This window comes from Callithrix jacchus, chromosome 9 (genome assembly GCF_049354715.1).
Source record: "Callithrix jacchus isolate 240 chromosome 9, calJac240_pri, whole genome shotgun sequence".
Lineage (NCBI taxonomy): Eukaryota > Metazoa > Chordata > Mammalia > Primates > Cebidae > Callithrix > Callithrix jacchus.
This window is the reverse complement of record NC_133510.1, coordinates 94558104-94570894: the sequence shown is the minus strand read 5'-3', so window position 1 is coordinate 94570894 and position 12791 is coordinate 94558104. Positions and strand designations below refer to the sequence as shown.

Genomic DNA, 12791 nt, shown 5'->3' with positions numbered 1-12791 from the left:
CATGGCAGAAGTCATTAGAGTGAATTGGCAACTACAGATTGGGAAAAAGTTTTTCTGGTTTACCCATCAGAACAAGGGCTGATACTGAGAATCTACAAAGAACTAAAACAGATTTACAAGTAAAAAACAAGCCCATTCAAAAGTGGATGAAGGATATGAACAGACACTTTACAACAGAAGACATACATGAGGCCAACAAACATATGAAAAAATGCTCATCATCACTGGTCATTAGAGAAATGCAAATCAAAACTACATTGAGATACCATCTCACACCAGTTAGAATGGCGATTGTTAAAAAATCTGGAAACAACAGATGCTGGAGAGGATGTGGAGAAATAGGAACACTTTTGCACAATTTGTGGGAGTGTAAATTAGTTTGTGGAAGACAGTGTAGCGATTCCTCAAGGACCTAGAAATAGAAATTCTATTTGACCCAGCAATTCCATTACTCCATATATATCCAAAGGATTATAAATCATTCTACTATAAGGACACAGGCACACGAATGTTCATTGCAGCACTGTTTACGATAGCAAAGACCTGGAAGCAACCCAAATGCCCATCGATGATAGACTGGACAGGGAAAATGTGGCACATATACACCATAGAATACTATGCAGCCATCAAAAACGTTGAGTTCCTGTCCTTTGTAGGGACACAGATGGACCTGGAAACCCTCATTCTCAGCAAACTGACACAAGAACAGAAAATCAAACACCACATGTTCTCACTCATAGTTGGGTGTTAATGAGAAAACATGGACACAGGGAGGGGAGCACACATATTGGGGTCTGTGTGGGCAAAATAGGGGAGGGACAGTTGCGGGTGGGGAGTTGGGAAGAGATAGCATGGGGAGAAATGGCAGATATAGGTGATGGGGAGGAAGGCAGCAAATAACACTGCCATGTGTGTACCTATGCAACAATCTTGAATGTTCTTCACATGTACCCCAAAACCTAAAATGCAATAAAAAAATTATTATGGGAAAAAAATAAGATACCAAATGCTGGCGAGCATAAGGAGAAAGACGTACCCTTATATCTGCTGGTGGGAATGTGAATTAGTACAGTCATTGTAGAAAACCGTGTGGAGATTTCTCAAAAAAGTAAAAATAAAACTATTATATGACCCCTACTGGGTATTTATCCAAAGGAAAGGGTAGGTGTATAGCAAAGGTATACCAGCACCCCCGTGTTTATTGTATCACTATTTACAATAGCCAAGATATGGAATCAACCTAAGTGTCCATCAGTGGACGAATAAAGGAAATGTGACATATATACACCATGGAATATTATCCAGCCATATAAAAGAAGGAAATCCTGTCATTTGCAGCAACATTGGTGGAACTGGAGGTCATTATGTTAAGTGAAATAAGATAGGCACAGAAAGACGAACTTCCCAAGTTCTCACTCATTTGTGGGAGCTTAAAAAGTTGGTATCATGGAGGTAGTGAGTAGAAGCATAGTTATGAGAGACTTGAAAGTGTATGTAGAGAGCAAGGTTGGTTAATGGGTACCAACATAGCATTAGATAGAAGGAACAAGTTCTAGTGTTTGATAGCCTGGTAGGATGACTGTAGTTAACAATAAGACACTATATATTTGAAAATATCTAGAGGGAATATGTGAGATGTTCCCAACACAAAGAAATGATAAAGGTTTGAGGTGACGGATGTACCCTAAATGCCCTAACTTGATTATTACACACTGTATACATGTATTAAGATATTACATGTACCTCATAACTATATACCAATATTATGCATTAATTAAATTCTGAGAGAATTAAAAAAAAGAAATCACAGTAAAGGCTATTCTTGGAGAGGGAGTTGGCAGTGGCTGATGGGTGAGGAACATAAGGGAATATTCTGGCTGGTGGTAATGCACTGTTTCTTGATCTGAGTGCTGATTATATTATCGTTTGAGGTTTGTGCAAACCACCAAACTGTATGTTTTTCTGTATGTATATTATACTTGAATAACAAGTTTAAACTTTTGGAAAGTCAATCTTGCTCCATCTTATGGTATGTGCAAACATCAAAGCATAATCACAGAAAAATAAAATTTCAGACCCAAGCTTCAATTTCAAATCTGACAGACTTTTACACTTAGGCTCTTAAGCATTATTCTTGTATACATTTCTTTTTCTAAGCAATATTTACTGTACACATATCTAATGAAGTCCACTCCTTTTACTCTGTCACTACATATACTTTAGCATTATTTGGTGTCTTAGGTCTGCATCAGTTTTAGATTACTATTCTTGTGTATGAATAGTTCAAGTTTAGTAATCACATTACCTACATTTCAGGAGGGAAAATATTGGTCTTTACAAAAATGTACTTTCAAATCAAGTAGTATTGATGTGTTTCTAAAAAGGAAAGAGCAAACGAAATGAGAAATTGTGTTATTATTTGCTTCAATTTATGCACTTGAAATTAGTTAATCTACTTATAATGTAAGTTCTGTTGATTCAGGCAGATAACTATATCATATGTTGGTATACTGGTATTTTGTTATTATTGTGAAAAATTGTCCCACTTGTTTACTAAAAGATACAGTAAACTGCCCACTAATTGCCAAAGATGTTTATAAACCATCAGTTATCCCATAAAAGAGGCATGTATAAACATTAAACAGGACAAACTATTAACTTACTATTAATTAAAACTATTTAATCATGCCAAATTAATTCAAATAAACATGAAAACTAAAAAAGAAACCATTTTGTTGGAAAATATGCAGTGTAATTTTACTTTATACATTAACTACTGCCTCTGCTTCATAAATTGGCTCTACCTAATATTATCTTTTTTTATTCCTTTCGGTGGCGCTCATTAATCTTTGAAAGCAAATGTGACAAAATATAAATCATCTCATCTTATTTAGTATCTTGCCCTTGCAAAAAAGAAAGTAACATTAAAATGAAAAGCAGTTGCAAAAGGGTAAATGTACTGGCACGCCAGATCTATTCAGCTCTACACTTCCTTTCCCTTCTGAAAAATGAAGGGGCTAAACTCATCTAGAAGTTATTAATAGTTTACCAATTGATTCATATGTCATTGCACTATACAAAGTTTGTAGAAAGGAGAAAAATGGATTTAATCTCTTTGAATGCTCTGTGTAACTAATGTCCTATTCCTCTGATAAGTGGTAGCTGTCACCTGATGACAGATACATACCTTATAATAGGGAGATGCCAGTTACCAAGTGAAAGATAATGTTTTATATATTTGAAAGTTAAGTTGAGACTAAGATAAGGCACTAGTTGACCTGAGCTTTTACTATATACAAAAATATGCCAATATTTGGAGTTGGGTATTCCCTGCCCTCTAAATATGCAGTTGATTCTTCTTACCTCCTAGCACCATGTACTACACACTAAGCTGTTATCATTGTACTAATGATAGATTTGCTCTAATTAATATGAATTTGCTCTAACCCAATTATTGTTTCTCCTGGTTTGTGACAACCATCATTTGAAACTGACCTCAGAATGGGAAAAAAATAATCAAATGTTTTGCTCTCTTTTTTGGCCAATGGACTTCCTCTGCCTTAGAGCACAATTTTTTAAAAAAGAGAGATAAAAAAGAAAAACTTCTAAGTATAATTATTACAAAACTTGCTCAGAAAGACAAACTTGAAGTAAATTAACAAATTACAATAAACTACACAGAATTGATTCTTAAATGCCTCACATATGAATATAAATTTTAAAAAATTTGAAAAAATAGAAATATCATGTCAATAATTTAAAACATTAATACTACAAGAGAAAGCAAGAATTTTGTATTAAAACTTAGTTTTCCCTTACTTTTAAAACTGACCCTTTGTTCCTTTTTCATAACTAACAGTTCTGATATTATTTCCTTTCTGAATTGTAGGTTGCCTTGAAATTATCTTCAAATTTTTGAAGTTGATTATACTATCAGAAATGCATAGCATATTTTGTTAGTCTCAGTTAGTGATTTTTTTGAGATAAGTATTTCAAAAGGCTAAAATACTTAGTTGTGACGTTAAATAACCTAACCTGAGAGAAAATAAAACTCATCTCTTGGAAAATCATCAAATTATAGAAGTGTTTTTATTGAAACAATAGACGTTAACATGAAAAATCAGCTGAAGCATGAAATAAGAGGGAAAAAAGTGCAAGAAGTAAACATTCACGGTGAGCCTCAACAAATCCACAACTTAATGGAAACCTAATTTTCTATACTTACATATGTGTGGGTAGCATGAATATTTTGATTTTTTTGCAAACAGCATCCAATTCTAGTTATTGTTTCAATACTGTTTCTACTTCACAGTTTATTATTATAAGATTGGATACAATTTTTTGGTTAATAAAATTTTATACTCTTCTAAGTTTCTTTTCCTCTTCTATTCTTTCTGCAAATTTATGTTAACCAGTTATTTTAATCAGGAGGAATTTTGTCCCCAGAAGACATTTGGCAATGTCTCTGAACATTTTGAGTGATCATATTTGAGGGTGGGAAGGTTGTATTCTCTATTGAATCAAGCCAGTGATGCTGTTAAACAGCCTACAATGAGCAGGCAAGCCCCACACAACAAAATTGTCTGGATTTAAATGCCAATACACTATTGCTGAGAAACCCTGATCTAAACTGTGATAGTACAATAAACTCTGTAACTGACCCATTTTTTGTTTTGTTTTGTTTTGTTTTTAAAAAAAGTTCTCAATATTTCCATAGTTCTTGTTTTGGTTACCTACTTTGGTATAAAAGCTCCAAACAGTAGCATTAGCAATCAATTATTTTGTTCATGAACTCAGCAGTTGAGTACGCTCAGTAAGTCAGTGTCTCACCTGTGTCTCTATGCAGTAGCAGTCACACAATGTCTGAGGATGTAGTTATCTTAAAAGCCCTATCCCTTGCATAGATGCAGCCTGGGCTAGAAAGAATTAAACTAGTTCTCCAAAACCTAAAATGCAATTAAAAAAAAAAGAATTAAACTAGTTCTGAAACAGTAGGGGCTGCATGGACATCTCCTCTCTGTATATTTTTTCTTTATCTGTTCTCTCTACATCAGGGGTCCCTAATCCCCTGACCATGGACCAATACTGCACAGAAGTATTGGAACTAGGCTGCACAACAGAAGGTGAGCATCAGGCAAGGGAGCATTACCACCTAAGCTTCACCTCCTGTCAGATCAACTGGGGCATTAGATTCTTATAGGAGCAAGAACCCTATTGCAAATTGCACATGCAACAGATCTAGGTTGCGTGTTCCCTACGAGAATCTAATGCCTGTTTATCTGAGGTGGGACAGGTTTCATCCCAAAATCATCTGTCTCCCATCCCATCCATGGAAAAATTATCTTCTATGAAATACCTCCCTGGTGCCAAAGTAGTTGGGGACCACTGTTCTACATGGTGGCCCCAAGGTAGCTGAGTTTCTATATATAAGGGTTACTCTCTTAAAAAGATGGTGTCCTAAGAAAGACTGGAAGAAGCTGAATAAATGTTTCTCTAAAGTTGCACAGTATTTTTTTCTACCATATTCTGTTTTTCAAGGCAGTCACAATGTCCTGTCCAGGTTCAAAGAAAGTTAACATGACTCTTAAATGAATGAAGATCATCAAATAACTTGAGGGCACAGTTTACCTTCATATCACAAGTACTTAAAATATTACCACATGCAAAACACACTCCCTTTCAAGACTTTAAAATGTCTCATACATTGCAGCATCACACTCAGGTTTGAGGTTTCAGTGTTCTGTTATCTAAATCAGATCCATGCACATAAGAAGCTCTGTGCCTGTGGTTCTTTCAGTACAGCTCCTTCAGTGCTGTTCCTCTCAATCTGAAGATCTACGATCTAAAGAGACAAGATATCTGCCCACCATATAGCCAACATACACTGATGGCTCACATATAGAACTGATACAATTTCATTCTAAATAGGTAAAATGGAGGCAATCAGAGTCACTGATTCATAGCAATTCTAAAATCCAGCTGAGTACATGTTGCCAGTTTCTTTATGATGGTTCAGTCTTATTGCCTGAAAATGATTTATCAAAGCCCTTTGGTCTGACTTCTGGATCTTGATTTTGTTGTCTAAATCATCCTTCCTTGCTCATAAGAAATGATTGGTGTTTGCAGCTGAGTGTTCTCAGCTAGCTTTTTGCTCATGGAAATTCTGAAATTCAACTTCCTTTTAAATGTTATACTGTCCCTATTCTTTCAGATCTACCTGATAAAAGTTTTTTTAAAAATTATGTGGGTTTTTAATAAATTAATGTGTATTTTTTTCTATTAGAAAAAATACACTCACAGATCTCAAGGATATTGTGGGGAAAGCTATTAAATATGTTAGATCTCCTATTACTTTACAGTGAAGAGCAACCTTGGCATCACTAAGAGGCTTTTAGACTCTTTGAGGGAGTCTCTGAAACTTAACCTTAGGTCTTTTGGGATCCTTAACAAAGGCTCATCTTGAATTTGAACTTTGTTTATAAAATATGTCTTAATTTAAAAATATTTTGCAAATGAGAGAGCCTCAGACTGAGAAATATTATGGAGGTGGTTGGGTAGGGATAAAGAACAGAGGAAATCCTGATTTCTTTTCATTTTCTCTAAATGTGATTTAAGATTAAATATATCCTTTTCCAACTTTCTTGCTTCGTTATATCTCTACATGGCATCCTCATGGTTGCTGGATTTCTTGGTAGCTAACATCTCCCAAATCAAGTGTTCCAAGAGAGACATATAGAAGCTGCATGATCTTTTATAATGTAGTCTCAAAGTTATGCAATATCAATTATTCTGCAATATATTTATTGAAACAGTCCTACAAAGCCCTCAGGTTCGTTACTGCACACAAACTTGACCTCCTGATGGGAAGGAGAGTCAAAGAACTGGTGACATTTAAAACCACTACAATGTCCTGTATGTTATTTTAAAGTACTTCCCCAATTAGGTTTAATATTAATATCTACATCATCTGTTCATCTTTCAGGTATTTCCCATCATGATTCTAGCTCGTTAAAATCTGACTCAATCATCCATCCAACATTTATTAATGATGGCTTATCTGTGTCAGGAGCAATAAGAAAAAAATCACAGGACATGGTTTATGACCTTAAGGCACTTACTAGTTAGTTGAGGAAAATTCTAAAATATGAAACACAATTTTAGAATATTAGCTGATATAATAGCATGTTAAAAATGAAATTTGGTCTTAGTCATTATCAAATAGAGGGCTCATTTATAGAAATTCAAGCAGATAATTAAAATGAATTCCCGCCTCACATCAAGGATACATGGTGATTGAGAGTTTGGAAATAATAAACCATAATATTTAAGGAAGATGTCCTCAGAGAGAGCTGATTAGTAACTTGTATACTCTGCCCTTCCCCATACCTCACTTACATATTCAACATCAAACCATGGAGGGTAAAATTAATCCAAATGTAGTGAGAGAAACTTTGACCAATTAAGAATCTGATATGTGTTTGCAGAAGGGTATGGGGCCAGTGTGGAATTGTTATTGACTCATGCTTGAAAAAGCCAAACGGGAAATAGGGAAGATGGCAGGTGCAAAATAATCAGTTTTGCCCCCATGACGAGTCAATTGTGCAAGAATGTGATGCACCACATGTGGATCTAGAAGGAAGCACCCTGGCCTGTACACATGTGGATCTAGCAGGAAGCACCCTGGCCTGTAATCATTTAGGAAAGAATCTTTTCCAAAAGAATAACTTTGCAGGACCTGAAGATTTTAGCCAAGGCTGTAGGTACATTATGTCACCATTTGAGGCTTAATTAGAAGAAACACAATTAAGAGAAGCACTACCTATAAAAGGGAGGGGGAGTCTGAGAAATTTGAGATACCAAATGCACCGTAAGAAAAATAAGTAGACTAGAGCAATTCATCTGGCTCAGAAGCTTGAATTCCCATTTAAAATGTTCTTAGCCACTTTCCTCTCTTCTCTCCCCTATCTTGACCATAGATTTAGAAGAATCTTTGGCTAGCAAGTTCAGTATGGATTGGGGAGCTAGGAAAGAGTGAAGAATAATTTCTCTGCCTTACACTACAAAGTACCTTAGTGAGAAAGACGAAAACACGTAACTTCAAATTAGGTTCAGAATTTGATTAATCTATGGGGTGGATTATTCAAATTTTACTGAATTGAAACTGTTTTTGCCTTAAAATGACCATAGGCTTTCAATAACGTAAGAGTGAACAACAACAATAAAAATGAGGTGTCAGATGGTCCAAACTGGGTCCCTGATTGTTGAAGTGTGTTCTATTTATGTAGTACACCATGGTTCAATGAAATCTAATACTGTATATTTTGAAGGAGTATATTCAAATCTGTGATTGTGATATTTGGTGTTGGTAGAATGGTTAGCCCAGATGTTATTAATCTCATGTCATTCAATGATAGAACTTTGGATAATATTTATTTCCCTGGTGTTGCTAAATCACTCCATACGTCAAGCTCTTACATCCTACATTAAGCAAATATCAACATAAATAACAAGGACAGTAAATAGAAGAATGTTATGGCTGGGTGAACACTTTAGCACTTTGCAGTCATCTTTTAGTAATGGTTCTGTTCTCCCACCAGTGATCTCAAGAACTAGAGAAATGAGGATGGCAGCAGGAGGGAGGGCACTGTTAACTATGCATGGCAGGAAGCAAGCAGGGAGCTAACTGAAAGAGGGAACTGTGGCATTGCTACAGGCCAGAGAGGACTGTAAGCATACATCTTTTTCCAAGGATCTTAAAGGACAGAGTAAAACAGAGCCAGTGTCCTTACAGCACGTAAGCATCTGAAGTTGAGGATTATCTTGTAGATGCCAACAAAAGACTGAAAATTTATAATTCTGTTGTAGGATCTTTTCTTGAAAATGAACTAACTTGCTGAAAAAGTAAATACACACACATTGTAAAAAAACATTTATCAAAATGCTTTCTTTCCCCCTAGCTTAATACACATTGTGAAAACATAGTTTACTATCAAGACCACCTCAAAGAATAACCTGGAAGTCCCAAAATATCACATCCCACCAAGTCAATCGTTTTTTAATGGATTTATCAAGAGTCAATCCTAAAATAACAACAGAGCTTGTTTTAAAAAAAGAATATATTGCCTGTTGTTACTAAAAAAGTCTACATCTCTATTCATATCTCAGCATTGTTTTGCTCTGCTCCCTCCAAGTAGCAAATATAAACAGAAGCAGTGACCTGATTTGGTTTATTCACACACCTCAAAAATTAACTCCAGGTCAAATGAGGATCCCTCATTCTGGTTTTGGAGGTTATCAAGGGATGAAAACTGGGTCCTTACTAATTGGTATACATAAAATTATCTGAGGTAATTTAGTAGGGAGAATATGGTATTCATATGGAGAATATAGGTCCAATATATGGTATTCATAGGGAGAATACCATATTCTGATGCTAAACCCAGGTATTGTCCTGTTAATTACTTGGGTTTCTTGAGAAGAATATAGCGACATATGTATAATACTGGGGTTGAATTCATGTTCAAATCTATACAATTATTTTATACACTGATAGCTGTATCACAACATGTTCAGTAATTGTTATATCAATTGACTAGCAAAGTTGTCTCTAATTACTCTGAATTTTAAGAATATCAGTCAACTAATATTGCTAGTTTCATCACTGGACCTCAGAAATTTAAAAATAAATATGTACAGTGTATGATTTCCTACATAAATTCCCTAAGCCACTGTGGATGTTATGGAAATGAAAGCTCTATCTTAGACGAGAAACACTGGTTAAGATAATATATTAGTTTTCTAGGGCTGCCAAAACATAGTGCCACAAACTGATTGGCTAAGAACATCAGAAATTTGTTGTCTAATAATTCTGGAGGCTAGAAGTTTGAAATCAAGATGTCCCTTTGAAGGCTCCAGGAAAGGATCTATTTCAGGCCTGTCCCCTGGTTTTAGTAGCCTCAGGGCTATAGTTGGCCATCTTCTTGCTGTGTTTCTTCACAGTGTCTTCCCTCTGCATAAGTCTGAATGTCTGAATTTCTGCTTTTAATAAGTTCCTATTATATTGGGTCAGGGATCACTCTAGTGACCCCATTTTAACTTGAATACTTCTGTAAAGACACTATTTTCAAATAAGGTCATGTTCTATGGCATTGGGGAACTAAATACATGAGTTTGGGGAGGACATAAGTCAATGCCTGACAGAGTGTCTCCTTTTTTTTTTATCATTTTTTTTCTAACAGTTTAATTTTAAAAATATTTTAATTAAAATGATTAAATGTTATTACAGTATTTTTTAGTTCTAGGGAGGTTGTACTACAAATAAAATACAAATAAAACAAATACAAATAAAAAAACTGCCTTAAAGTTCATTGGTAAATATGCAAGAAGCATGTAATTAAATTGTTCCTCTCTGAAAAGATTTCTGAAATAAATCTTTTCTTGTTTAGATAAAATTAAAATATATTTGTTCCATATAATACCCATGCATTATAAATTTAGCTTTTATAACATACTGAAAAACTCCAAACCTGTATAAACATACATTGTCATGGCTTTTTACCATTTACATAACTTTTAAGCACAAAATGTTTCCATTATGACTCAAAATGAATACTTCTTTATTAATTATGGTTCATAATTGTTTATGACAAATGAGCACTCCAACACTCAATCATTCTTTTAAATTCTTGACTTCTGGATGCATACAACTATCTTTATGACCTCCTCAGCACTGTTGTTCCTCCCCATCATGTAATGCTTTTATGATGCAATTGGTCTTTGATAAAATTACAGACATCTGTAACAATTTTCTGAAACTAATTTTTGTTCAATATCAAGTGTTTCAAAAACTGGATCATCTAATGCTTTCAATTTGTTGATATTACTTGCAGAGCCATCTTTTGGGATCCCCACCTCTCTGGCCTACCACATTATATTAATTATTTAAACAGCAGCATTATGTATAGGTTGATTATGATAAATTTTTTCACTAAAAATAACTGTCAATAAATGCCTGAGTATCTACATAATACATGTAGTAATTGGAGTCACATACTCATTAGTTCATTCGTGTGACATTCAAAATAAAAATAAGATATGCTATGTTTGAAAGATAGCCTTCAATTATGGTGAAATGTCATGTTAAATGTCAATGTAAGTTATTTATTAAATTACTGAAAGCTTAAAAATCATTCCTATCTCCTGAACTTATTCTACCTATCTAACTGTAACTTCTCATCAGTTGACCAACATTTTCCCAACACCACTTCACCCAACCCAGCCCAGCCTCTAGTAACCACCATGCTACTCTATACTTCTGTGTTGGAAGCAGATGTTAAGTGTTCTTATCACAAAATGATAACTATATGAGGTAATGCATTTTTAACTAGCTAAATTCAACCATTTCACAATGTATAAGTACTTTGAAACATCACGTTGTACATAATACATAAAACTTTATCCATTTAAAATAAATAATCAACATCACCTGAATTTAATATGATCTCTCACAGTTATTAATAGCTTAACAGCTAGTGTTTCAAAAGTCAAAATATCCGAATATCATGAAATTGCCTACTACTTGATTTGCTTTGTTATATGCTGTAAAAGAAAAGACTTAAACTGAGGAATTTACTTCCTTAGAAGCTGGAGTACACTATATTTTCCTCATTTTCTCAATTTTTTAATGACCAAGAAACTATGCGAAATTGTTACTTAATTGGTTCTGTTAGTTACGTGCCAGTTCTCTGAACTCAGTGAAGAATATCATATCCTTATCCTTAAAAAACTTGGGTATAAGTGACAATGATTTTGAGTCAGACCAGACCAGATTAAAGACTCCACAAGAAATTGAAAAACACAGAGGCTAAATCATCAGCACCCCAATACACTTTGTGTGTCTGTGTGTGTGTGTGTGTGTGTGTAGAGATAGAGTCTTGCCCTGTTGCCCAGGCTGGTGTGCAGTGGCATGATCTCAGCTCACTGCCATCTCCGCCTTCCAGATTTTAGTGATTCTCCTGCCTCAGCCTCCTAGGTAGCTGGGACTACAGGCAAACATTGCCATGCATGGCTAATTTCTTGTGTAATTTAGTAGAGACAGGATTTCACAGTTTTGCCTAGGCTGGTCTTAAACTCCTGAACTCAGGCAATCCATCTGCCTTGGCCTCCCAGAGTGCTAGGATTACAGGCGTGAGCCACTGTGCCTGGCCCAGCACCCCATTTTTATTCTATATAAAACCACTGCTGTTGTCACACCTGTGATTAAAATAGGGTAGACACAAATTACAACTTTACAGTAAGATGCTGAAGAATTCTGGCTTTTCAAACAACCTTTCCAAATATGGAAAAGATTCTAAGTTGCATTGTGGTTGCATTTCTCCTAGACTACTGGGAATTAATTTGCTGCTTTAACTCTATGAATAAATATAATAGAATACTTATGAATATTAGAAAAATATATAATCACACTTAAAATCCTTCACAGTAGAATGTCCAGTGTTTAAAGATTATGGATCCTTTTCAATTGAAACTGGAGCTCCTTGAAATGTTCATCTCAAAAATTCAGATAATTACAATAGAAAAATCATCTATTACTTGACAAAAAAGTTTAAAACATTGGAAATTTGAGCAAGATTATGTAATAAATATAACTATGTCTTCCTTTTAACATTTTAGAATAATTTTATTAAGTTAGGTCATAAGGAAGTCACATAAATCCACATTATCTTTATTTCTTACAACAAATGTTTCTCTAATTTAAGGAATAAATTTATGGAGATGGAATGTCAAAATGA

General features: G+C 34.7%; 1 protein-coding gene across 15 annotated transcripts in view; it reads right to left on the bottom strand.

Annotated features, from left to right (window-relative positions):
- Positions 1–12791, bottom strand: part of MGAT4C (MGAT4 family member C) — a 934265-nt gene that overhangs the window by 775239 nt on the left and 146235 nt on the right. The window lies entirely within an intron of this gene.